Below are 25,943 nucleotides of genomic sequence, written 5' to 3' on the forward strand. Positions count from 1 at the left end.
TTGGGCAAGCAAATGGGGATGTGAGTTCAATGTTGCAAAATGTAAGGTTTTAAAATTTGGAAAACAAAGATGGGATGCAGAATTTATGCTTGGTGAGAATATATTGTTGGAGGTAGAGGAAATAAGAGATCTGGGGGTGATAGTGGATAAGGATCTAAAATCTAGGGGACACATTGCCAAAATTGTGAAGACAACACAAAGGCTTCTGGGAATGATGCAGAGGACACTGACGCGTAGAAGTAGGGAGATTCTTGTTCCATTGCATAAGGCTTTGATTAGGCCACACATGGACTATTGTGCCCAGATTTGGTCACCTGCTTTTCAGAAGGATGAAGAGATGTTGGAAAGGGTCCAAAGGCGAATGACTAAGGTAGTTTCTGACCTCTGGAATGTCGAGTATGAGGAAAGATTGAAAAGATGTAATTTGCAGAGTCTAGTGGAGAGAAGGAAGAGGGGAGATATGATAGAGACCTACAAGTTAGTAAGGGGTTGTTATAGGATCAATGGTGGAGAAGTTCTACAGAGAATAGTGGGAGATCAGGGGAGAACCAGAGGTCATCCCTGGAAACTGTATAAAGAGGGTGTGAGTAGGGGAGTGAGAGGCAGGTTTTTTTCGTGCAGAGTTGTGAGTGATTGGAATGCCTTGCCTGAGAGTGTGGTGTCTGCAAGGAGTTTGAATGTGTTTAAGACACGGTATGATGAGATGTGAGATAAAAGGACCTCCTAGATGAGTCTTTGACTCCATGAGGTCTTGTTTAATAATAATAATAATAATAAGGGAAAAAAATTCTAGATATCTAATTTAGAATTTCATCTAAATGTTTGATTTTAATAGTACAATCTGCACATGTTTAACTCCTTATCAGATAAGAAACATTAATTTAAGCTAATCCAACATTTCAAAATTGAAACATTAATTCTGGATATTTGTCTTTAATTTCATACTCTTCTAGTTTTCTGCTTTGTTATGTGTCTCCCATTATTGTTTGCATTTATGCTTTTCATGTTATTATTTTGTGTGCATTTTTGTATGGTTTCTCTAATCCTTTGTGTTTTGTCATCATCATAAGATTTCCCAGTATTTGCTGGCATTTCCTTTGTTTTATGCATGGGCCTGTCAATCCTTTGTGTTCTCTGTCAATGTACAATTTCTCACCATTTCCTTTGCTAAGAAATTCAGTTTGCTACCATACAAGTTTTAAGCTTTTACTGTTTGTATGCATGTTTTATGATCTTAAAAAATGGCACTGGTTCTATGGGACTTATGCAGGGACTTTCCATAGTTCATGATAGCAAACTGTTTTGTTTTAATGGTGAATGCTATAGTGTATTGTAGTGTGATTTCTAGTTGTTTTATTTATTTTAATCTTTCAAAATTAATGAATTTCCACAGTTTGAATGTGATTATGGTGATCATTGGTCAATGCCCATGTTTCACTACCTCATGTCAAGTGGAGCAATAGACATCTAACTTTTTTTTTCCTCACTAATTACGAACAACAGTAAGAAAAGAAATGACTGATGGCTACAGGTTTTTATTCATAAATCAGTGCATGGTAAATCAGTTCAGTTGTTGTTGTTGTCGAGTCCATTGAAGAGCTTCTAGATATGACCATGGGCCTGTAGTACTGCTTTGGCAATCTGTTGAACTTTGATGGAGTAGACTTTTTCTATAGAGTTATTGTCAATTTTCTGTAGAGCAGCGGCAATTGCTGGACAAAAATAGATATAGGCAGGTGTTAGTTTGACTTCTGGACAGTTCTTGCATATTTCATAGCTTCTAGTACCATCTGAATGAATTTTCATGCCTTTAAAATGTTCCATCCTTATTTTGGTGATGATTGTGGTTATTTCCCTATTTTCATTAATTTCACTGATTTCATTCTTCTTCTTGATAGTTTAATCTTTAAACTATCAAGAAGCACTTTTTACATCGGCCAAATCTGAATCGGAATGATTGTCTCTCCAAAAAGTTTGGGAGATTCTTATCTTATGTAACCATCAAAAATAGTTGTTTAATAATATTATCTATTAATACTAATTTCTGGCATGCTGCAACAATTTTTAATTGATAAACCACTGATTGCTGTATGTACTTTGTAATCCGGTTCCTTTGATTGCTTGTTTCTACACACTGATGATGTACTGTTATTTTCAGTACGAAATATCTGTGCTTTCATTTCATTAAAGTTAATTATGTTGTTATCATGTAATTTATTATTCTCGATAGTTTGTTTTTACCAATCTTATTTTTGTGACAGAGTTAGCATCAGTTAGAGATAGCGGGTATAATTTTTGAGGTAAGTTTCTTGCTTCCTTGGCTAGTCTGTTTACATTGGCTGGTATCCGTCGCAGCATACAGCTCTTATTTTTTTAAAAAATTTAAAGTTGTAAGTTGTTCGTGAATTTTCTTTGCAAGTTCTGTTTTTCCATTTTTTAATGCTTCAAGTGCAGATTTTGAGTCACTGTAGATGGTTATTCCTTCTGTAATGTTTATTACTGGATTAGAGAGATAGAACTTGAGAGCTGCTTGTATGGCTGTTAATTCACAAGTGAAGTTTGAAGCTATTTTGCCAGCTGAGATTTTGATTTGCATTTCCTTGCCTCCAGGAAGAGTTAGAAAAACCCCTGAATCTTTTCAGTTGAGTGCTTCATCAGATGATCCATCAGCATAGGCAATGACATGGTTTACATTATCTAAGTGATGTATAGTGTCAAGTCCTTTTATTTCCATGCTGTGAATCCTTTTTTGAACAAGGTTCTAGGAGATTTAAGTTAATCATTGTGTTTTTTTGGTAGTATAGTGGAAAAGAATGGCTTTTTGTTGATTACAATGGACAAGTGCTCTAAGTTGATCTGTTTTCTAATTTCATGATCATATTGTAAAGTAGATAATCTCTTTAGTCTAGATTTTCCTGTCCAGGCATCGAAAGTCCTGAGTGAGATGCGATCCTGATTCTGTTAGTGAATTTAACTGGGAGAGTTTTCTTCTGTCTTCTAGTATGTGAAGTCCGCACTCTTGTTGAGCTTTTAAATTATTTGTGGATGAGATGCCCTATAATAATTTTTGCTGCTCTTGATTGTACTGCATCAATTTTTCTTTTGAGCTAGTAGAAGCTGAAGCCCAGATTGATGAGGCATATTCCATAGTGGGTCATATGAGTGCCGTTTATGTAATTTTGAGTGTCTTCGGTTTTGCACCCCACTTTGTTCCACAAAGCCTTTTGATGATATTAAGCTTTTTAAGAGCTTTATTAGATATAATGGTAATGAGTTGTAAATCTCAGTTCAGTATCTAGGATTAGGCCTAAGTATTTTGGAGACTGTTTTTCCTATTTTGGTAATATATACAGCTAATTCTCTTTTTACATGGCTTTTGTTTACACAATTCTGAAAGAACATGGTTTAGAAAACAAAAGCAGTTCTATTTTTACATGGTATATTTTGATTTAACATGGTTCAAATGACACTTATTTTTAAAATTTCTGTTTGAATTCAGTTCTGTTAAAAAGGGTATTCCATTATAATTATCATTTCCTAGAATGGTACATATGCATTTAAACTTGAATTTTGGAGAACCGCCCCCCCCCCGATGTTTTAAATATCAGGGATTCCTCTACACTACAGAATGTAGACAATTGTGGCGACAACAAAAAAAAATCAATTTTGTAATTACAATTCCCCAAAGTTAAGCTGACAGATGATCCGTTATATTCACTTGCCGTTGGTTCCTGGAAGCAGAAGGGTGCTATGCTGATTCCTCGAAGTTAAGTTGGTCTGTTATGGGAAGTCGCCTATATAAAGCTGCTTGGACGGAGTTAAGCTGTTTGTTAAACAGTCATTTCTTGTTTACAATTCAAAATGGTTACACATCTTGTGTTTTGTTCATGAAAGTTTTGTACGTGTGATATCAAATTAGTAAAATTAATTATTTTCAGATATTTTCATAACATTACCTCATTAATCATGATGTCAGATAATTCAGTTAGATGGAAGAAGAAAAGAAAAGCTATTTCTTTAAAAGCTAAGATCCAAATTTTAGATCATTTAGCAGCTGGAGAAGGTTCAATATTCTTAAGGAAATATTTTGGACTGAACGAAGTTACTGTGAGAATGATTAAGAAAAATGAAGAGGCCATTAGAAAATCTATTCTTTATGGAACAAAGTTAGATGCCAAGTTGTCATCGTATACGAGAGACATTATAAAAGTGAAGATGGAAAAGGCCCTAGTGATGTGGATAGAAGATTGCTCACAAAAAGGAAATGTCATCAAACAGAAAGCATTACAGTTGTACAAACAGATTCAGGAAAAGGAGCTAACAACATCAAAACAACAATTGTGATTTTTCTGCAAGCACAGGTTGGCTTACAAAATTTCTCAAAAGATACATGCTTCATAATGTAAAAATGAAAAAAAAAAAAAGAGCTGCATCTGAAGATGAGCAGGCAGCTAGGAAATTTCTTTCAAAACTGTCCAAAATTATGAAAATGGTGGCTACACTCCTGATCAAGTTTGGAATGCAGATGAGACTGCCCTGTTTTTTTTGGAAAAAAATGCCGTGTAGAACTTATAATAGCAAAACACAAAAAAAAGTGTTGGTGGCTTTATAGCAGCTAAGGATCGTGTGACTATTATTTTGCAGTAATGCTTCAGGAGATCGTATATTAAAACCATTACTCATTAATCGATCCCTAAGACCGTGGGCAATGAAAGGTGTGGATTTTAAGACATTACCAGCATCCTGGAAGCCAAACAAAAAAAGTTGGGTTACAAAAGAAATTTTTAATGAATGGTTCCATTAATGTTTTTTTTGTAGAAGTTAAACACCATTTGATGGAAAAAAATCTGGACTTGAAAGTTTTATTGATTATAGACAATGCAACTGGCCATCCTGTTTAAGAACACCTGAGTGTGGAATTTGTTTTTTCTACCTAAAACAACATCCTTAATACAACCACTAGACCAGAGTGCGAGCTACCTTCAAAACTTACTAAATAAGAAGAACATTCCAATATATTTTGGATAAATTAGATAAGGATAATTTACTGACAGTTATTGATGTGTGGAAGAAATTTTCTATTTTGGATTGCATCAAATTTGCTAAGCTGGCATTAGCAGAATTGGAACTATCAACTTTCAATGCATGCTGGAAAGCTACTTGGCCAGAATGTGTGAAAAGAAAAACCCAGTACCTTTGCATACAACTGAATATCCCAATATCATCAGATTAGCAGAGAAGGATTTGATGATTTTTCGTCTGCAGATATTGAAGAATTGATGGTTGACAAGGTTGTTAGTGATGATGAAATAATAGAAGCTGTTCTTGAGAATCACAATGAAGAAAAAAAGTGATGATGATGAAGAGATTCCATTCACTGCAGGATTAATTAACGAAGGGCTTCAAATGGCTAAAATTGCAAAGTCATTTTCTTACACATCATCCAAATACTGAACAGGCTGAACAGTTTAAATGTGAACTGAAGTCATGAATGGTGCAATATGAAGAATTATACAAAGATCTAGTCAAAACTGGATCTCAACAATTAATTACTTTAACCATGCTACTGGCCAGGATGTATATATACGTCCAAGTTACTATGGATGTGAAGTGCATATTAAAATTGTAATGCCATTCATATTACATTGAAATATATGATGGATACGAAGCATACGAGGATGTGTATTTGATCCATAATGGCCGGTAAGGTGGTTAAGGAACAATTAATTACAGAGTTCATGGTAAAAAAAAAAAAAAATCAATCTTCAGAATTATTGAAAATTACTTTTCACCACTACAGTACGAACAGGATGGCCAAAGTGTTTCAAGTGATGGAAGTGATTTAATTCCAGTCTCACACAAAAGAATGCAGATACTGTCAGAAAGTGATGGCAAATAAAACTTAACTAATAACCATATGCATGGGTGTGTTTGGGCCTTTTCGAAGTGATTTAATTCCAGTCTCACACAAAAGAATGTGGCTACTGTCAGAAAGTGATCATCATCATCAAATTCCTGCCATGTACCCTCAAGGGGCATACAGGATATGATAGTACTACATGAAAAAATTACATCATTATTAATTTCCTATCTACAATTTTCCTCCAAATCAGTCTGTTACTTTTCAACAGTCCAACATTATCATATCTTATATTTCTATCGTCTAAGGCACTTTGTACCGTATCAATCCACCTATATCTTGGTCTTCCTCTTGGTCATTTTGCTGCCAACCTGGCAGAGAACACTTGTTTTGCTAATCTTTCTTCGCCCATTCTGTTTAAGTGACCATACCACCTGTGATTAGCTCTGCTAACGCATTCCTGGATGCTGACAATGTCAAGTTCTTTCCTAATATCCTCGTTTTTCATATGATAACTGCCATTGATGTCATCTGTTCACGTCTCTAATCTTTCTCTCAGGACTCTCATATCTGTGGTCTCTAGTCTTTGGTCAAGTGTTTTACTTCTGACCCAGCTCTCACATCCATAAGTTAAAAATGGTTTGAACACTGTCTTGTATACAGCTAATTTAGTGTTCTGACTCATTTCTCTCTTATTCCATATGAATGTATTCAATTCACTTCCCACCATACCAGCTTTGCTGATTCTGTTGTCTATTTCTATATTTAATTTACCATCTTCAGTAAAAATCGTGCCTAAATAGCTGAAATGTTTACTTGTTCCACAGGTTCTCCATTCACAACACAGTTGACATTTTCAATGATTCTGCCTATTTTCATTGTCTTTGTCTTTTTATTGCTGACCTTCATACCATATCTATTACAACAGCTGTTCAATTTAGTCAGAGAATCTTGCAGGCTTGTAGCGGATTTATTTAGAAGTATAACATCATCCGCATAAAGCAAAGAGCTGACATTAACATCTCCAATTTTGATATCATGTTTAATACCACTTTTTATTATTATTATTATTATTGTTCCGGAAAACTCCAAGGAGTCGACAGACTCATCGAGGGAGGCCCTAACATCATGTCAAGAACAACTATTCAACATTCACACAGTATCTATCATACCTTGCCTTGAACTCATTCACGGTCGTAGCACCCACAACAGACTCTGGAAGCTTATTCCACTCATTTACCACTCTCCAAGTAAAGAACCTAGCTCTAACACCCTTGTCAACCACGCTCTTGCCTAGCTTCCATGCATGGCCCCTAGTCCTCCCACCACCAGTCATATTTTCAAAAATATCTTCTGGATCAATCTTATAAAAACCCTTCAGTAATTTGAATGTCTCAATCATATCACCCCTCCTTCGCCTATCGTCCAATTTCTGCAACCCACAAATCTTCAACCTATTCTCATAAGGTTCATTCCACAGACCTGCTATCATCTTGGTCACTCGTCTCTGGACCCTCTTTCCTTCATAATGTGATCCATATAGATATTGAATAACAGAGGGGATAATGTACATCCTTGTCTCACACCAGATTTAACATTAAACCATCTTCCTGTACTTCCTTCAATTCTAACTACTCACTTACAACTCAAATAAAGACTAAGTATTGCTTGATATAATGCCCCATTGACACCATATAACTGCAGCGTATTGAATAGCTTCTCTCTTGGCACCTTGTCATATGCCTTTTCCAGATCGACAAAACTTAAATACAGATCTTTGTTATATTCCCATGCTTTCTCGACTATTTGTCGTAAAGTGAAGATCTGATCCTGACAGCCTCTATTTGGCCTGAATCCAGCTTGTTCTTCACCAAGCTTTTCTTCCACAATTCTTCTCAACCGTTTCTCAAGTATACTTGCATAGATCTTGCCAGGAACACTCAGTAGGGAAATACCTCTGTAATTCTCACATGCAATTTTATTTCCCTTTTTATATATGGGTACTATGAGAGCTCTACTCCAATCATCGGGAATTCGTCCCTCTGTCCAGGCTTTCTGAACTATGCAGTGCAGCCACTGTAAGACTCTTATACCACCATACTTCAGCATTTCTGGTCGAATATCATCTACTCCTGCTGCCTTTCCACATTTCAAGCCTTTGATGGCTTTTTCTACTTTAAGTATGGATATGTATTCCTGACTGCATGCCTGGTCAGTGTTTTTTACCACTGTGCTGTCATCACTGCTTGTTTCATTTAGCAGTTTTTCAAAGTAATTACTCCATACTTCAAGGATATCTTTTTCTCCCGTTTTCATGTCACCTTTATCATCTCTAATTCCTTTTATAGCACTCTTTCCTCCATTCCTAAGCTTCTTCAACAACCTCCAGAATATTTTGCCACCTTCTTGATATTTATTTTCTATATTCTTGCCAAAGTCCTCCCATGACTTTTGTTTAGCTAGTTTTACACAGTGTTTAGCATTCTTGCATTTGTCTCTATATTCTCTAAGAGCACAAGCTGACTTATTTGACAGGAACTTTTGGTATGTTTTCTTCTTTTCCTTCACTGCCTCTTTAACTTCCTGTGTCCACCAGGGAGTTCTGATTTTTTTTATCCTTACAGACAACCTCACCACATGCCTCTCTGGCAGAATCAATCAATGTTTTCTTCAGAGTTTGCCACTGAATATCCAAGGTTTGATTCCTGTTCTCAAACTCTTTCGTTTTTTCTTCAATAATCTTTGTGTATTTTAGTCTACAGCTCACATCTGAGAGCTGCTCAACTTTTATTCGCTTTAAAACTTTCTTACATGCTATTCTTTTCAATATGAAATTCAATTTTATCCTGCTCAAGACTAAATAGTGATCACTTCCAATTTCAAATCCTCTGTACACTCTGGTGTCCTGCACCAGGGAGAAAACATCACTATCAACAATAACATAGTCAATGAGACTTTTCTTATTCCTAGCCTCTTCTCTCCATGTGAATTTGTGCACATTTTTATGTTGGTTATTATGTTGGAGGTTTAATGGATTTTTTACAACACTCAAAAGGAATTAAAATAAAATAGGGTATGGTCCATACCCTACATCCGTGGCACTTCAGAAAAAATAGCCAAGATACTAAAAAAGTATAACCTACACACAGCATATAAGCCCTACTGCAAACTGGCTACCCTTATCCGTTCTACGAAAGATCAGCTCCCTCCTCTCTCTCTCTGCCTAAAGTTTACAAAGTACCCTGTTCCTGTAAGCTTGCGTACTTTGGACAGACAGGCAGATCAGCATCCATCCGCCTGGAGGAACACAAGTCGTACATCGTTAAACAAAACTATGGCCATTCAGGCTTGGCTGACCATGTTTTGGACACCACCCACAGATTATCATGGAAAAAAACCACCATGCTCCACCACAGCAAATTCAAGAAAGAGAGACTTTTCTTAGAAGCAGCAGGAGCTCTCAGAAACCAACCAAATCTTAACAAATACGGTTGCATTAAGCTTCCGAAGATTTGGGAAACAGTCATCACCAGAGGTCCCACCTTACATTCCAGGCCACCTACTACTGCCCTTAGAGGGAGCGCCACCTAGATAGGACTTTATTGTCACCCACGTGGTTGGGCTTAGTATTGTAAGTTTTTGTGTGCATGTTACATTAATTGTCTTTGTAATCCCCGTAGATGTCCTAGTGACTAGGACGAAATATAGGAAGTATTAAATTCTATTTTAATTCTTTTTGAGTGTTGTAAAAAATCCATTAAACCTCCAACATAATGTCCTCACAGCACTTAAGCCTCTACACAAGATTTTTATGTTGGAACATGGTGTTAGTAATAACCAGTCCATGTCCTGAGCAGAAATCCAACAGATATTTGCCATTATTATTAGTTTTGCTCTTTTCTCCAAATTTTCTCAATATATTTTTGTATGTCTCACAATCATTTCCTACTCTGCTATTTAGATCCCCAACAAGGACCAACTTTTCATTTTTCATTGTGTCAGTTGCTTTTTCTAAAGCCTCAAAAAATTCCTCCACTTCTACCTTAGTAGAACCTTCTGTGGGACCAGAGGCACAAATAAGTCTCATTGTCCAGTTCCCCATTCTCATATTTGCCCACATTACTCTACTTGAGACTGACTGCCATTCAAGAAGATTAGCCTCGTATTTTGTGTTGAATACTATGGCTACTCCTTCTTTTCCTTGATTGTCATTGCCTGAATATAACATTTTGTATATATTGCTCAGAAAGATCTCACTAGTTTTTGTCTTTTTAGTTTCAGTCACCCCTATTATGTCGATCTGGTACTTATCTAATTCCTCAGCTAGCTCCATTTCTTTGCCATTCAGGCTTCTTACGTTGATAGTACCGATCTTTAACTCTGGTGATGTTGAGTTGGGGTTTATTTTCAGATTTGTTCCAGTAGCTGACTTTTCGCTGTTCTTCCTGGCTCCCTGGTGAAAACAACGGGGGCCTTGTTTAACCGGGCGACGCCCCAGTCGGCATGAAATTTTGTCATGTTGTACCATCATTGTATATTTTGGTTTAACCAATAAGAATACAATTTGGTCGGCTAAATCCCAAATTGCCAGCCCATCCTCGTCCATTCAGTATCCAAGTAGATACCCATCAGGGTGCACCACGAGAAGGTGAGGATTGGACATTAGGTCAGAAGCTCTGGTCGGTTCTCCGCATTCCTTTAAAGGCTATGTGGAAGTCTCCTCTCAGTTATACAGCTTTGACCATTAAGCACCCCGTCAGAAAGTGATGCTGAATAAAATTTATCTAATAACCATGTGTGCGGGTGTATTTGGGCCTTTTTCAATTTATGTTTTATTAGTGACACACTATTTTCTTTAAGAAAAATATATATGTATATACTTTAAATAAATTTGGAGTAGAGCTCTCATAGTACCCACATATAAAAAAGGAAATAAAACTGAATGTGAAAATTACAGAGGTATTTCCCTACTGAGTTTTGGTAAGATTTATGCTAGTATATTTGAGAAACGGTTGAGAAGAATTGTGCAAGAAAAGCTTGGTGAAGAACAAGCTGGATTTACGCCAAATAGAGGCTGTCAGGTTCAGATCTTCACTTTACGACAAATAGTTGAGAAAGCATGGGAATATAACAAAGATCTGTATTTAAGTTTTGTGGATCTGGAAAAGGTATATGACAAGGTACCAAGAGAGAAGCTATTCAATACGCTACAGTTATATGGTGTCAATGGGGCATTATATCAAGCAATACTTAGTCTTTATTTGAATTGTAAATCAGCAGTTAGGATTGAAGGAATTACAGGAAGATGGTTTAATGTTAAATCAGGTGTGAGACAAGGATGTACATTATCCCCTGTTTTATTCATTATCTATATGGATCATATTATGGAGGAAAGTGGTATTAAACCTGATATCAAAATTGGAGATGTTAATGTCAGCTCTTTGCTTTATGCAGATGATGTTATACTTCTAAATAAATCTGCAAGATTCCTTGACTAAATTGAATAACTGTTGTAATAGATATGGTATGAAGGTGAGCATTAAAAAGACAAAGACAATGAAAATAGGTAGAATTGTTGAAAATATCAACTGCGTTGTGAACGGAGAACTTGTGGAACAAGTAAAACATTTCAGCTACTTAGGCACGAATTTTACTGAAGATGGTAAATTAAATATGGAAATAGACAACAGAATCAACAAAGCTGGTATGGTAGGCAGTCAATTGAATAAATTCATATGGAATAAGAGAGAAATTAGTTGGAACACTAAATTAGCTGTATACAAGACAGTGTTCAAACCAGTTTTAACTTATGGACCTGAGAGCTGGGTCAGAAGTAAAACACTTGACCAAAGACTAGAGACCACAGATATGAGAGTCCTGAGAAAGATTAGAGACGTGAACAGATGACATCAATGGCAATATCATATTAAAAACGAGGATATTAAGAAAGAACTTGACATTGTCAGCATCCAGAAATGCATTAGCAGAGCTAATCTTAGGTGGTATGGTCACTTGAACCGAATGGGTGAGGAAAGATTAGCAAAAGAAGTGTTCTCTTCCAGGTTGGCAGGAAAATGACCCAGAGGAAGACCAAGATATAGATGGATTGATACGGTACAAAGTGCCTTAGACGATAGAAATATAAGATATGATAATGTTGGAGTCTTGACAAGTAACAGACTGATTTGGGGCAAAATTGTAGGTAGGGAGTTAGTAATGATGTAAATTTTTCATGTAGTACTATCATATCCTGTATCCCCCTTGAGAGTACATGGCAGGAATTTGATGACAATGATGATACTCTAAATAAGTATTTAAAATAAAAAATATTCTATTAAAATTAAGTAGTTTTATTCAATGATTTTCATATGTTTTGTTTGAAAATAACTTATTGTTAGTATCAGTTTTTCACACCTGGAACCATTCGTCTATGTTTTCATATGCACTGTATTCTTTTTTACACGTTTTTTTTCTGGAACCAATGTACTGTGTAAATGGAGAATTGGGTGTACTGTAAAAGGATTTAGACATGACTAATATGACTCAGCCTGCCATGTCAAATAAAGAATTGGGTGTATTTTGATTTCGGGGTTGAAATGGTGTATATTTTTTCTATCAGTGGAGAAGGTACTCCATTTTGTTTTTTCTAAGTTTATCTGTAATTTAAGTTCCTTTGCTGATCTTTTTAAGCTTTTTATTGATTTATTTAGGACTTTTTCAGATTGTTGAGGATTATTGCTTGTGTGCCAGATTGCTATATTATCCACATAGCATGCTATTTTTGTGTCATTTATTATGTGAGGATAATATTGTTCATATAGATGAGAAATTGGAGTGGGCTTAAAACAGAACCTGGTGGGACTCAGCCCAAGTCCAATGCATGTTGGAATAAATTTCATTAACTTTTACTTTCATTTTTCTTCCTTTCATGAAATCTGAAATCCAAATGAATGCATTCCCCCTTATTCCAGTATTGTATACAATTTTATTATTAAAGTTTTGTCTCCAAATGCGATTGAAGGCAGTTGTAAGATCCAAGAAGATTGCTGTTGTCTTTTTGGTGGTTTTTCTTGAAAGCCATCTATGACTGATTGGCAAAGATAAAATAATTGATCTTCTGTACTGTGTTGAGACCTGCATATAGTTTTTTAGAAGTTGATCTTATTTTCTAAGAGCCAATTCATAAGTCTAGTATGTATTATTCTTTCATTTAGTTTACAGAGAGTACTAGTCGAAGCGACTGGTCTATAGCTTTTAGGGTTTTGTTAGGTTTTAGTAAAGGTATAATGACTGATGTTTTCCAGATTTTTGACAGTTTACCTGTATTCCAGGAAGTGTTAAATCTTCAGAAGGCAGTTTTTTGCTATTTCTCTCATGTTTTTAATCATATGTCCAAAGACAGATCAACTCCGTTCACTTTGTCAGGGTCAATTTGACTAATTGATGTTTCATTCTGTCATTGTGAGATCCTGAGTAAAGATGTCTTCAGAAGGATAGGTTCTGGATTGTATTAGCAGATGTTTTGCAATTTTCCAGCACCTTTTGTCTTTCTTGTATTGCAGTTCGCTTACTTTAGAGTAATGTTTGACTAGTATATTTGCCATCTGTTTGTTGCATCAGTTCAGTGCATGGTAAATTGTCCAGTTGCCATTATACTTTTTTTAACTTCTAGTTTAAACTTCAATCTGACATGCCACTACCATCCATATATTTAAGTGATGCTCAAGATTTTTCTTCAACATGGCACTTAAAATTACATTGTCTAGAAATTCCAGTTCTGATATATAAATGGGATTAGCTTGCCATTACCTACTTGGAATTTTATTTATTATTACTGCTGCTTTTATTATCACACCTCAAAGGAGTCAAGTACTCATCAAGGGAGGCCATACATAGTCCACACCAGTTGTTATACCTTCTCTTAGACTCATACTAGATGCACTTACTACTACTTCAACCAGCAAATTGTTCCACTCACTCACAGTTCTGCGAGAAAAAAATCTAGCTCTATCTCTTTCTTATTTGCATACAAACTTCCACTGATGCTTCATGTCCTTTCCCCACCTCCCATAATAGAAAAATTTCATCAACCTAAATCCTATAATATACTCTCGAAAGTTTATGGATTTCTATTATATCACCACTCCTTCTCCTGTCTACCAGTATTTGCAGTCTACATACTTCCAATCTATCCTCATAATCTATATTCCATAACCCATATCATCTTTCCAACTTCTTTGGAACCTTTCTGCAGCTTATTTATCCCTTTGGGAATACAGGAGACTGAATCTGCACATGGTAGTCCAAGTGCATTTGTATCAATATCTTTTCCACGGTGTTCTTATTTTTCTTTCTTTGCAGACAACTTCACCACATGCCTCCCTGGCTGAATTGATCAATGTTTTCTTTGGCTAGTATATTTGCTATCTGTTTGTTGCATCAGTTCAGTGCATGGTACAATTGTCCAGTTGCTATTATTATGCCAATGAGACTCCAAGGTTTGGTTCTTGTTTTTGAACTGTTTCATCATTTTTAGTTGAATAGCATTTGTATAGTGGAATCTACAGTTTACATGTAAAAGCTGCTTTATTTTAATTATTTTTATAACTTTATTACATACTGTTCTTTTCAATGTGATATTCAGTTTTATCCTACTTATAACTAAATGATGGTCGCTTCCAATTTCACATCCTCTGTACACCCTTATTTTGTCAATGAGACTTTTCTTATTTCTTGCATCTTCTCCCATGTGAAGTAGAACATATCTTTATGTTGGAAAATGGTGTTTTTAATGACTAGTCTGTATGCAGACTACACAGAAATCCAGGAGATACTTATCATTATTATTAGCCTTACCCTTTTCTCAAAATTTTCCCAAAACTTCTCAAATAAAGACATAGATGCATGAAGAATATAAGGAAGGAATAATTTTGGACATGACATACCTTTTGTAAGATGTTCCTGGTTGTCTTCTTTTTGAGCAGCATTGTGCATATAGCAATACACATTTATATATTACTGCTGGGAAAGGAAGGGGGAGGGGTTGGAAATGTGGAGAGAGAAAGATGTGAGAGAATTGCAGATAAGACAAAGGTACGTGAATTTAAAACCCAGTTTTCAAGGGTGGGCTATGTTCTTTGGGAAGAAGGTGATAGATAGAAAAATTTTTTTGGGGAAAGGAGAAGGATAGAATATGATGAAAGAATAGGAAAGGGGGTAAAACTCAATAAACATTCGCTGCTCCTATATAATCTCCAAGAGTTGGAAGCTCCACACCATAAAAATTAGGTCACGACTCTGACCAATAGAAAACAACACAGATACATCCGAGGCAAAAACATTAAGCCGACATGACATAACCTCCACTTTTCCCATGAGTTCTGAAGATGACATTAGTCAAACCGGCTTACACCCTGTTACTCTCACCCCTAATCTTGTTTCATCATATCCTATCCTTCTCCTTCAAAAAAAATTCTATCTTTCACCTTCTTCCCAAAGAATTCACAGCACACCCTTGAAATCTGGGTTTAAATTCACATAACTTTGTCTTATCTGCAATTCTCCTACATTTTCTATCCCCATGTTTCCATGCTGCTCCTTCCTTTCAGTCATACTTCAGCAGTAATATATAAATGTGTATCACTATATGCCTGATGCTGCTCAAATAGAAGACAACCAGGAACATCCTACAAAAGGTATATCTAAAATTATTCCTTCCTTATATACTTCTCAAATAAGTTTCATTTATCCACTTCCTCATGTTGAAGTTTGCTCACATAATTCTACTTGAATTTGTCTTTCAATCAAGAATTTTAGCTTCACATTTGGTGTTGAATGCTTTCACTACTCCTTCCTTTCTTTCTTCCTCAGTGTCCAAATATAAGATCCTTTACTTATTATTTAATAAGATTTCACCTGTTTTTGTCTTTTGTCTCAGTGATGCCAATTATGTCCACAAGGTACTTTTTCAGTTGTTCTGCAAGTTTGACTTGCATTCCATTAATACTTCTTATATTGATGGTTTTCTTATCTTCAGTTTTTCTAACAGTGGTTTTGTTCTTCTTCTAGATGGTGAGTTGGAGTTTGTGAGAACATGAACATTATTATAACTTAAATAATGGTTAGTACAGGTAAAAATAATCAGAGAATTCATTAACACATTTTCTTCTTTTTATATACAGTAATCTCTTAATTCTTCAACTTTCAAATGAACAAATGTCCATTTGTTCATTTGATAACTGAACCCTTATAGGTTCAGTTATCAAATTATAAAAAGTTACCCAACCTATCATTTATCCAACTGCAAAATTGCTCTTCCACTGTAGTTGGATAATAAATAATAAATGGATTACTGTATTCCTATATATTTCTTACCTCTTCCTATAGCACATGTTTACTTAATTATATCTGAGTAATAGCTGAATGAGTTTTCTCTGAATTCTAATAGCATGTTCTTCTGTTTACTCAGCTTAACCAAGATACAAGTAAATAAACATATGCTATTTGACATATGTCAGTTTTGCATGTTGCTAGCAATAATTTCTTCTCTCTCTCTGACAATTATGTGCTTGTAACAGGAATGAAATATAGAGATAACAAATTCTATATGTTTTTTTACAAGTGCTGCCTGCTATTTAATTCAATACAATGTTGTCACTGCTAGAGTTACATTTATATTCACAATTCAAACCATAATCAAGTAGCTACTTATAAATTAGTCAGCCTCCTATCTTCTCAATAGTTGAATCTTCTTATTAACATAAAAAGTATATGCGATTTTACAGGAAATGTGATTTTTTTAGAGGAAGTAGGTAAATCTGCCAGTGAATAACTGGTTAAAAGTGGCTGGGTAATATAATTTGTAGATTTATCCAGGAAGAACTCCTAATATCTTCTGAAGGTTCCATGTTAGATTTTTTTTTGTTTGTTTCAGCTCTAATGCCTACTTCACTGGGCTCTAATGCCTACTACCAAAACATGAATATGACCTGACTTTCTTTTTTCTTCAAGAAAAACATTTAGTTCATCATCTAATTTTTAATATTTTTTTTTACTTTTTATAATAATGAGCTTAACACAAGACCAGACTGCTTTCTTGTAGCTCATCACCTCTATAACTTTAATAATACTCAGCTCAATGCAAGACTAGATATCTTTTCTTGAATTCATATTTACTTCTAGCCTTTCCTGACACAAATACATCACAATTCCATAAAAATTGGAATACTTTTCCATTCAAGATATTAATTACTTTTCATATGACCAGCTCCTAATTCTGTCCAAATTTCCTCAACCTTAGAATACTGCCCTCACATTTGGGAAGAGATATAAATAGCCTCTGTAAAAATTCTTAATGCTGTCCAGAAAAGGTCAGTCTAACAAATAAACAATCCCTCCTCAGTGACTTACTCCAGCCATTGCCTCAGTGAAATTCAGTTTCTTTCATGAGCAGGATTTGTCAGAAATGAAATCCATTTCCCCTTATTTCTTCCAAGACCGCAATAACATGAGCAGCAGATGTCCAGCACCCATTTACAGTTCAACTGCTTACCTACCAAACCTATTAGTTTCCACTCACATTTTAGTCATCTTTGCAAACAACCTTCCTATCAAGTATTTCCTAAATACCACAACCCTCAGATCCCATAAGATTATCATCATTATTATACAGAATTTCCATGGAGTCAAAAGACCCATTGTGAGAGATTGACACTAACCATTATTTGCACAATACTTATTGTACTTGTTGTTTTAAGGATACTTGCGACATAAGACTGAATGATATAATCACGTAATCACAAGAAAGATATTTATTTAACCAAATATTTCGGTCTGGAAATAGCAGACCATCGTCGGTGGTATTAATACCACCGACGATGGTCTGCTATTTCCAGACCGAAATATTTGGTTAAATAAATATCTTTCTTGTGATTACGTGATTATATCATTCAGTCTTATTGTACTTCTCCTTAAACTCAATCAAGATCAAGGCACTCATAACTACCTCTGCCAATCCATTCTGCTCATTCACTATTCTCCAAGCAAAAAATTCTAGTCAGGATTTTTTGCTTGGAGAATAGTCAGCACACCCTTACTATCTATCCTCACAGGGAGCATTCCACAGACCTGTCAACAGCTTGGTCACTTATCTCTGATTCCTCTCCCCAAGAAACCCAGGTGATCATATTTATGCATAGTACTAAAGATGCAGCCAAATTATTATCTCATAAAGAGGGATAATCACATTCCTATATACTTGTTAATGTGTTCTGCAACATCCAAGTAATTTTTTGAGCTATTTTTACAATTTTTGTAATGTGCCCTCTGAATATCTAATCTCTGTCCATCATCATCCCTAAATCCCTAACATCATCAATTTCCTGAAATCCAGTACCATTAATATGATACAAAGTATATAATCTTTTCATCCAAAGTGCTTTATCTTATAGCTTTAAAATGACAACCATTGTCCTCTCCACACTGTGAATTTATTTAAATGATCCTGCAGGATCATTCGGTAAACACTGGATATCACCTCTTAAATCATTCCCGATATCATTAATATACACATTAAAAAGTGACGGCCCAAGTACAGAGACTGAAGCCACTCCACTAATTGCTCTATTTGCCTTGATTCTACTCTATCATGCATTACTCATTGATGTCTGTCTGTATCCCCCCCCCCCTCGATCCATGACACCAGCTTCATATTATCCATTTGCATTACGATTTGCTCTAACTTAAGTAATAGTTTTCCATGCAGTATTCTGTAAGATGTCTTTGCAAAGTACAGCAGTATAATGAAGTAATTATTTCCTTTATTCAATTTTGCTGTCACTCGTATTACAAAATATGAGTAAATTACTATGGCAGGACTTAACTTTTACAAACAATGGTGCCAACCAAAGAGTATCATATTCCTATCCACCTATAATAAACTTTTCTAATACTATAACCCACCACTCCTGAACTTCTAACTGGTCTGTAATTTGCTGCTTCTTTCTTGAAGCCACCTTTCTATCTTTCTCTCTTTCCACTTCCTTGGAACCTTGCCAGAGCTGAGACTTGGCACTGGAAGTTCTCTTGTGCATTCTTGTAGCACACAGATGTACATGTCATCTAGTCCCTCTGCTGTATTCTCATTGATATTTTTCAATATGCTGAGCACCTTCACTTTGTCTACCTCAATTCGCATTAATTCTCATTCATATCAGTAACTACAAAGTCTCCACTTGGATGATACATCTTTGCAAAGTGATGCTTAGTAGCTTAACTATTTTTCTGCTACTGTCACTTTCCTATTCTCAGCATCTAGTAAAGTTATTCCTTTCATAATTATTCTTTCTCTTACTTTATACATTGCAAAAACTATTTTGAATTTCAATTGGCCTGCTTGACTAATTTTGTCTCATAACATGAGTTAACCTTCATTACCATACTGGTCAGTTCTATTATCTTCTATCTCACACTAGATAGCCTGAAATGAACTGTTACACTCAGATCTAAAATCCTCCTTAACTTCTATTTTTGTTGACTGAAGTTTTTCAGCTATCATTAGTAATACCCTCCTCTTGTCCTATTCTCGCTATCTTCTCTGAAAATACAATATCCCTTGTATTCTATCCCTGTAACTATACACCATATTTGCCGACATATAAGACGCACCCCTTTTTTGTATACATTTTTTATGAAAAAAAACTTTATCACTGAATATTATAATGAATTTACAGTATTTCAAATATAAAGTAATAAATAGGTCTACTTTCCGTGTTCTTTATCATACGCAATCACATGTAGCTTGCATGCAATACTGTAACAATGCCGATGTTTTACAGCCATAATTTGCCAAGAAATTTAGAGAAAATTTAACGGCAGAAATTTATCACTGTTCCCAACAACCGCGACAACAATTGGAAAGTTTAAACGAACAGGCACACGGCTGTGATCATCGATGAACAGCGCATGCGCATCCACTGAACTCTACGTAACTGGAACGCTCTCACACACCGCAAGGAAGCAAGAAAGAAATTTCGGAACAGAGAAAATTTCCAGAAATTAAAGTAATAAAAAATTGAGTATCAGTGTATAAGATGCACCCAGTTTTTCAGACCTATTTTCAAAGAAAAAAAGTGTGTCTTATACACCGGCAAATACGATAATTTTCTAGACCAGCTGTCACCTCATCATTCACTTTAGACAAGGTATCACTGATGATGATAATTTTTGGAATTTTTATGTTGAACTAGCCAATACCAGAAACTTCTCTTCTTTATTTCTGATACTTTTGGAATTCATGTATATGCATTTCAACATCATCTTAGGCCCACTGTTACTATTGCATAATGTCATTACCAACCCATTCAGATTCAAAATCCAGGTAACTACACCAGCTGTTCAAAATCATTTCTTCACTCACACAATTTGTCCCAGAGGTGGCTAGATATGCATATGATTGCATCCCCCTAATATCTCTTATTTCTCTGATTTTGCACTTCAAACCTCTCACTGAACAAAACTTTCTCTAAACATCTAACTCCAAAACCAATCAAATGCAGTCCTTCAGGCATTTTCAAGTCCTTTCATTTATCAAATTCATCCCATACCCCTATACATTGCACACTATTCTTCATGCACAGTCTTCTCACTGACTCATTAACAATCATGACCATTCTTTGTATTTCTTTCCTATCATACTGAGGCAGCAAATGCAGACTTTCTCACTCTTCAATTTCACTTCTTTTAACAACTCTTTCGTATCCTCCCTCACTGTATATTTTTATCTTTCAAATCATTTGCACCTGCCAAAATAATCAACTCTTTCAATTTTCCTTTCTGCAAACTAACAGATTTACTAACATCCTTGATGATCACACTTGGGAAACATGCTTTCACCACTTTCTCAATAAGTACACATCTTAGATCATCTAATTTCCATACAATTTCCCCTTACTCCAAATTTCTTACACTTTTATATTTTTCCTATTCACTTTTTATTTCATTCTTCCTCTTGCTGTATAGTCACTTGAATGCACTTTTCATCCTGTGAAGTACTCTATGTAAGTCTGCATTTCTCTCCTTGTTGGCACCTCATTATTCACATTACTTTCAGCCACTTCTTTTATACTCTCATTCATATTTTGTACAATATCATCCTGTGTATTTCTTGAATAAGTTATTCAATAAAATATGTGCTCTATAATTGTTTATATTTATTTTATTGTAATGCATGTTTGTGTATAAAATGCTCTGACAATTTAAAAGTGGCCAAGAGTGAATGTATAGGTAAATAATTGTACAGAATATATGTACCATTAGTGATTAATGTTGTTGACATCAGAGCAGAGCAATTCCAAAACCAAAACTAATTTTCCTCAGTGTACATAGAGAAATTTTAGTCATACGAAGCAAAAAATAATAAAGAAAAGTGTGGAATAATAATATTTCAGTGAAGTTTTTGGAAGATATCTTCATCCAGCCAAAGGCATATGCTGACAGTAATATGGCCAAGTGTAGTGCGAGGAACCCAGATGTGATCAATGCACTCCACATGACATCATACAATATTTCTTTAAGTAGCAATGGAAAATGCTTAGAAAAAGAAAGCATAGAAAGAAATGTAGACAAAGAGGTTAATTCAAGTAGGCAATAATATAGATCCAGAATTTCTATAAAGTTATTAAAGATATACACAGACATACAGTTTGCTACTGGCAACCAATATATGTGTGTATATATATATATATATATATATATATATATATATATTCATATATACTGACTTAGAACCGAGAACTAGAATAACAATTAAATTTATTCAAAATGCAACAATGTTTCATCGGATTGTCCAACTTCTTCAAGCGTGGGAACATAGAAAACAAATAAAAAACACTATAAGAAATATCATATCACTATAAAAACGACTATTATAAAATTTAGTTAGCTTTGAACTGTAGCTACAGTCCGTGTTGAAATTCTATTGTTGGGCATCTGTGTGCATCTGATTTCACGAGTGTGCCAATATCGGATAGCAGAGCTGAAAGAGTCCGGTAGATTATAACTAAGGTTATTATTTATATGATGAGAGTCCATAACAATTTCCTTAGACTCGACCATGCAGCGCTCCACCTCGTCATGGCATATATGAAGATTTGAAGTTGTTGTCTAGTTTATCTCATGTTGATGGCCTTCATCATTTGTGTTTACTGAAAACAGTACATGGCTTGACAGGGCACTTGCTCTAGTTCTTTTGTAGGCAATGTCCCTCTGGTGTTCTTCCAGACATAGGAGGATGGATTTTTCAATTTGGCCATAGTATTGTTTCCCAGTGGATGGATGACTACAAATACCTTGAGCTCTGAATGCAGAAAACATGCAATTAATATAATTTTTCTGCTATGGTTAGATCACTCAGAACTATAGAAGGTTTATTTGAATGCATTTAAAGTGTAGTTTAATGGTTTAGTATAATGCTACATCTTAGCCTACACAGTTGACATTATAAGTTTATTAAACTTTTTAGTTGAGCTCACTACACATTTACCTTAATTGTTTGTACAATTTAATTTGAGATAAAGTGTGTGAGAGTGACTTAATATTTTAATTCCTGATAGAATGATTTGTTTTATTATGTCATTATATAAATATATAATAACTGTAAATAATATTTGATTTATTAAATTGCTTTCTTTTTTTTTTTTTCAATATACTTGGAGTTATCAAGGACTTCAGCTAAAATAGACAATGATTAAGTTTTCTTTGAATTGAGTTCATAGTTGGTTCTGAGATCAGTAATAGCATTTTCATAGGGGATGAACCTGGTTGGCTTTTCAGAACTTATGGTAATGATTGAATATCATAAGGAAAACATTATATAAGAAACTGTAAGTTTCTTATATAATGTTTAAGAAATCAGGGACTCATTGAGGGATGCCACATACTATATGCACCAGCTATCACATTTCTTCTTGAATTCATTCACACTGCTTGCACTCACAACATCCAATGGCAATCCATTCCAATCATGCACCACCCTATAATGATTAGCAATATTAAGAATATTTACTAAAAATAATGATTTATCTGAATAATGCATGCAATGCTGCTGTTACTGTAAAGGAGGACACTAGCAACCTCCTAAGATACCCTGACACTAGTATATGCTTTATGGTAGCTTCAGCAAAAACTATAGAACTACCTATGTGTACAAGTAGCCAAAAAAAAGTCATAGGAAGAAAGAAGATAAATAACAGGAAGGTGGCAAAATGTTCTGCAAGATATTGACAATGCTTAGAAATGAAGGAAAAAGTAATGTAAAAGAAATCAAAGATCATGAAAACTGAAGATAATGATGTTGAAAGTTTATTTTTCACGTGGTTAGACTATAATAAATTTAGTTTAATCCTTTATCCCAAGTGTGAGCAAACAAAGTTTGCACCTGAAAATATCTTCAAGACTGAATATGGTGTTGTACTACCTTACTGGGGTAAGGTAAGTGTTGTACTACCTTACTAGGGTAAGGTAGTACAACACCGGGCAACTCGTAGCAAAGGTGGACCAAGCTAACAACACTCCTATCCCAGTATCTCCCATAATGCAAAACACATCTCCTTGCAGATATGTATAATGTTATGCATTAAGGGATTGGCCACTACCCAGACTAGTTTCAACCTTTATTAAGGTCTTATTTTTCACGGTATTCAACAACACAAACACTTTTATCAACAAAGATGTTTTATTAACGTTTATATTTCGCTGATTTTCAACTCAGCATCATCAGACCACAACACACTTGTAAACACAACAGTGAGTGAGTGAAACAATATAATTGTAAAGACAAAAGATCTAAAGTCCTATTTTTTGGCGCCCTCTAACGGAAAAAAAAAAAAATGTTTCACTCACTCACTCACTGCCGCATTTACAAGTGTGTTGTGCTCTGATGATGCTGAGTTGAAAATCAGCGAAATATAAGCGTTAATAAAACATCTTTGTTGATAAAAGTGTTTGTGGTGTTGTTAATACCGTGAAAAATAAGTCATGAATATCCATCAACACCTAAGTTTATCTGTTAGACTTTATTAAGGTCTCTTCAGTGGAAGCCAGGCCCAGAGGTGGCGATACCAGGCAGAAGCAATAGTGAGGTCATCTTTACCTATAGGAGTTGCCGAAAGGTGTGCCACCTTTTTTTATTAAATTACTCTGGATTTAGAGAAAGATGCTGAAAGTTTATTTTTCACGTGGTTAGACTATAATAAATTTAGTTTAATCCTTTATCCCAAGTGTGAGCAAACAAAGTTTGCACCTGAAAATATCTTCAGGACTGAATATGGTGTTGTACTACCTTACTGGGGTAAGGTAATCCCTTAATGCATAACATTATACATATCTGCAAGGAGATGTGTTTTGCATTATGGGAGATACTGGGATAGGAGTGTTGTTAGCTTGGTCCACCTTTGCTACGAGTTGTCCGGTGTTGTACAACCTTACCCCAGAAAGGTAGTACAACACCATATTCAGTCCTGAAGATATTTTCAGGTGCAAACTTTGTTTGCTCACACTTGGGATAAAGGATTAAACTAAATTTATTATTGAAGTTAATGATATCCTAGATGTCTGGAGTAATTACTTGAAAGACTGTTAAATGAAACAAGCAGTAATAGAATAGTGGTATAATATATTCAAGAGCAATACAACCAGAAGTACATATTAATACTTGAGAGAGAAAAGTTATCAAAAATATTGAATATAAAAAAGGAAGCTCTTAGAGTAGACAATATTTGAGTGGAAATGTATAGGCTACACTGATAATTCAGAAGGCCTGGTGAGAAGATCAAATTTCTAACAATTGGAGTAGAGTTCTCATTGTTCTGTCTAAAAAAAAAGGGAAATAAAACTGAGCATGAGACTAACAGAGGTAGTTCCCTTCTCGGAGTTCCTATGATTTATGTGAGTGTACTTGAGAAATGGCTAATTAAAATTGTGGAAGAGAAATTTGGAAAACAAGGTAGGTTCAGGCCAAAAAAAAAACTATGTCAGGACTATTAGATTAGACTGTTACTTTACATTAAATAGCATATGATATGGAAGCAAGCATATAACAAGGTGCCAAGAGAAAAGCTGTTCAGAATGCTATAATTATATGAGATAAATGGAACACTATATAAAGAAGCAATATGTAATCTATATTTCAGATGTAAGTTAGCAGTTAGAACAGAAGGTGGTGGTTCAATACAAGAAGGTGGTTCGATACAAAATTAGGTGACAAGTGTGCCTGATAATAGAACTGGAAATATAACTTAACTTTTTGCTTTATGCAGATGATGTTATACTCCTATAACATCATCTTCATAAAATAAATGCAATGCAAGTCTCCAGATTCTTTAACTATATTGAATAACTGCAATAACAAATTTGGCATGATAATAGCAATAAAAAGACCAAAAACTATGAAAAAAGTTAGGAACATGGAAAATCTCAACAGCATTCTCAATGGAGAACCTATAACACAAGAAAAATATTTCAGCATTTCATGCATAAATTTTAGTAAAGATGACAAAAATTAAATATGGAAATAGACAATAGAATAAGCAAAGCTGGTATGGTGGAGAGCAATCTGGGATAAGAACTGAAATTAGCCGCATTAGTAAACTAGTGGTATATAAGACAAGAGTTCAAACAACTTTTAACTTATGGCTCTGAGAGTTGAGTTATAAATAAAACAGCTGATGTCATTAATAACATGTTATTAATGACATCGGTGTTAACATTTAAAAAATACGTGAACAGATAATAAGATAAGGTAGTATGGTCACTTAAACAAAATGGGAGAGGAAAGATTAGCAAATCAGATGTTTAATGCCAGGAAAAAGACTTGGAGGAAGACCTAGGAAGATTTAGACAGATTGATGCAATCAGAAGTGACCTAGAAGACAGAAATGTGGGATCTAATATAGGCAGAGCATGACATGCCATAAGTAAATCTGAAAATTGTTAAGAAGCGATTAGTAATAAAGTAAACTTAATTTTCTATTATGCAATGTAGTACTGTCACAGTATATATAAAGAAATTGATATATACTGTGACATT

General features: G+C 34.9%; 1 protein-coding gene across 1 annotated transcript in view; it reads right to left on the reverse strand.

Moving 5' to 3' along the window:
- The window catches only part of LOC150095193 (xaa-Pro aminopeptidase 1-like), a 606,338-nt gene that overhangs the window by 299,283 nt on the left and 281,112 nt on the right, over positions 1-25,943 (reverse strand). The window lies entirely within an intron of this gene.

This window comes from Typopeltis vanoorti, chromosome 20 (genome assembly GCF_054136105.1).
Source record: "Typopeltis vanoorti isolate ZY-2024b chromosome 20, IOZ_Tvanoo_1.0, whole genome shotgun sequence".
NCBI classification, from domain to species: Eukaryota; Metazoa; Arthropoda; class Arachnida; order Uropygi; family Thelyphonidae; genus Typopeltis; species Typopeltis vanoorti.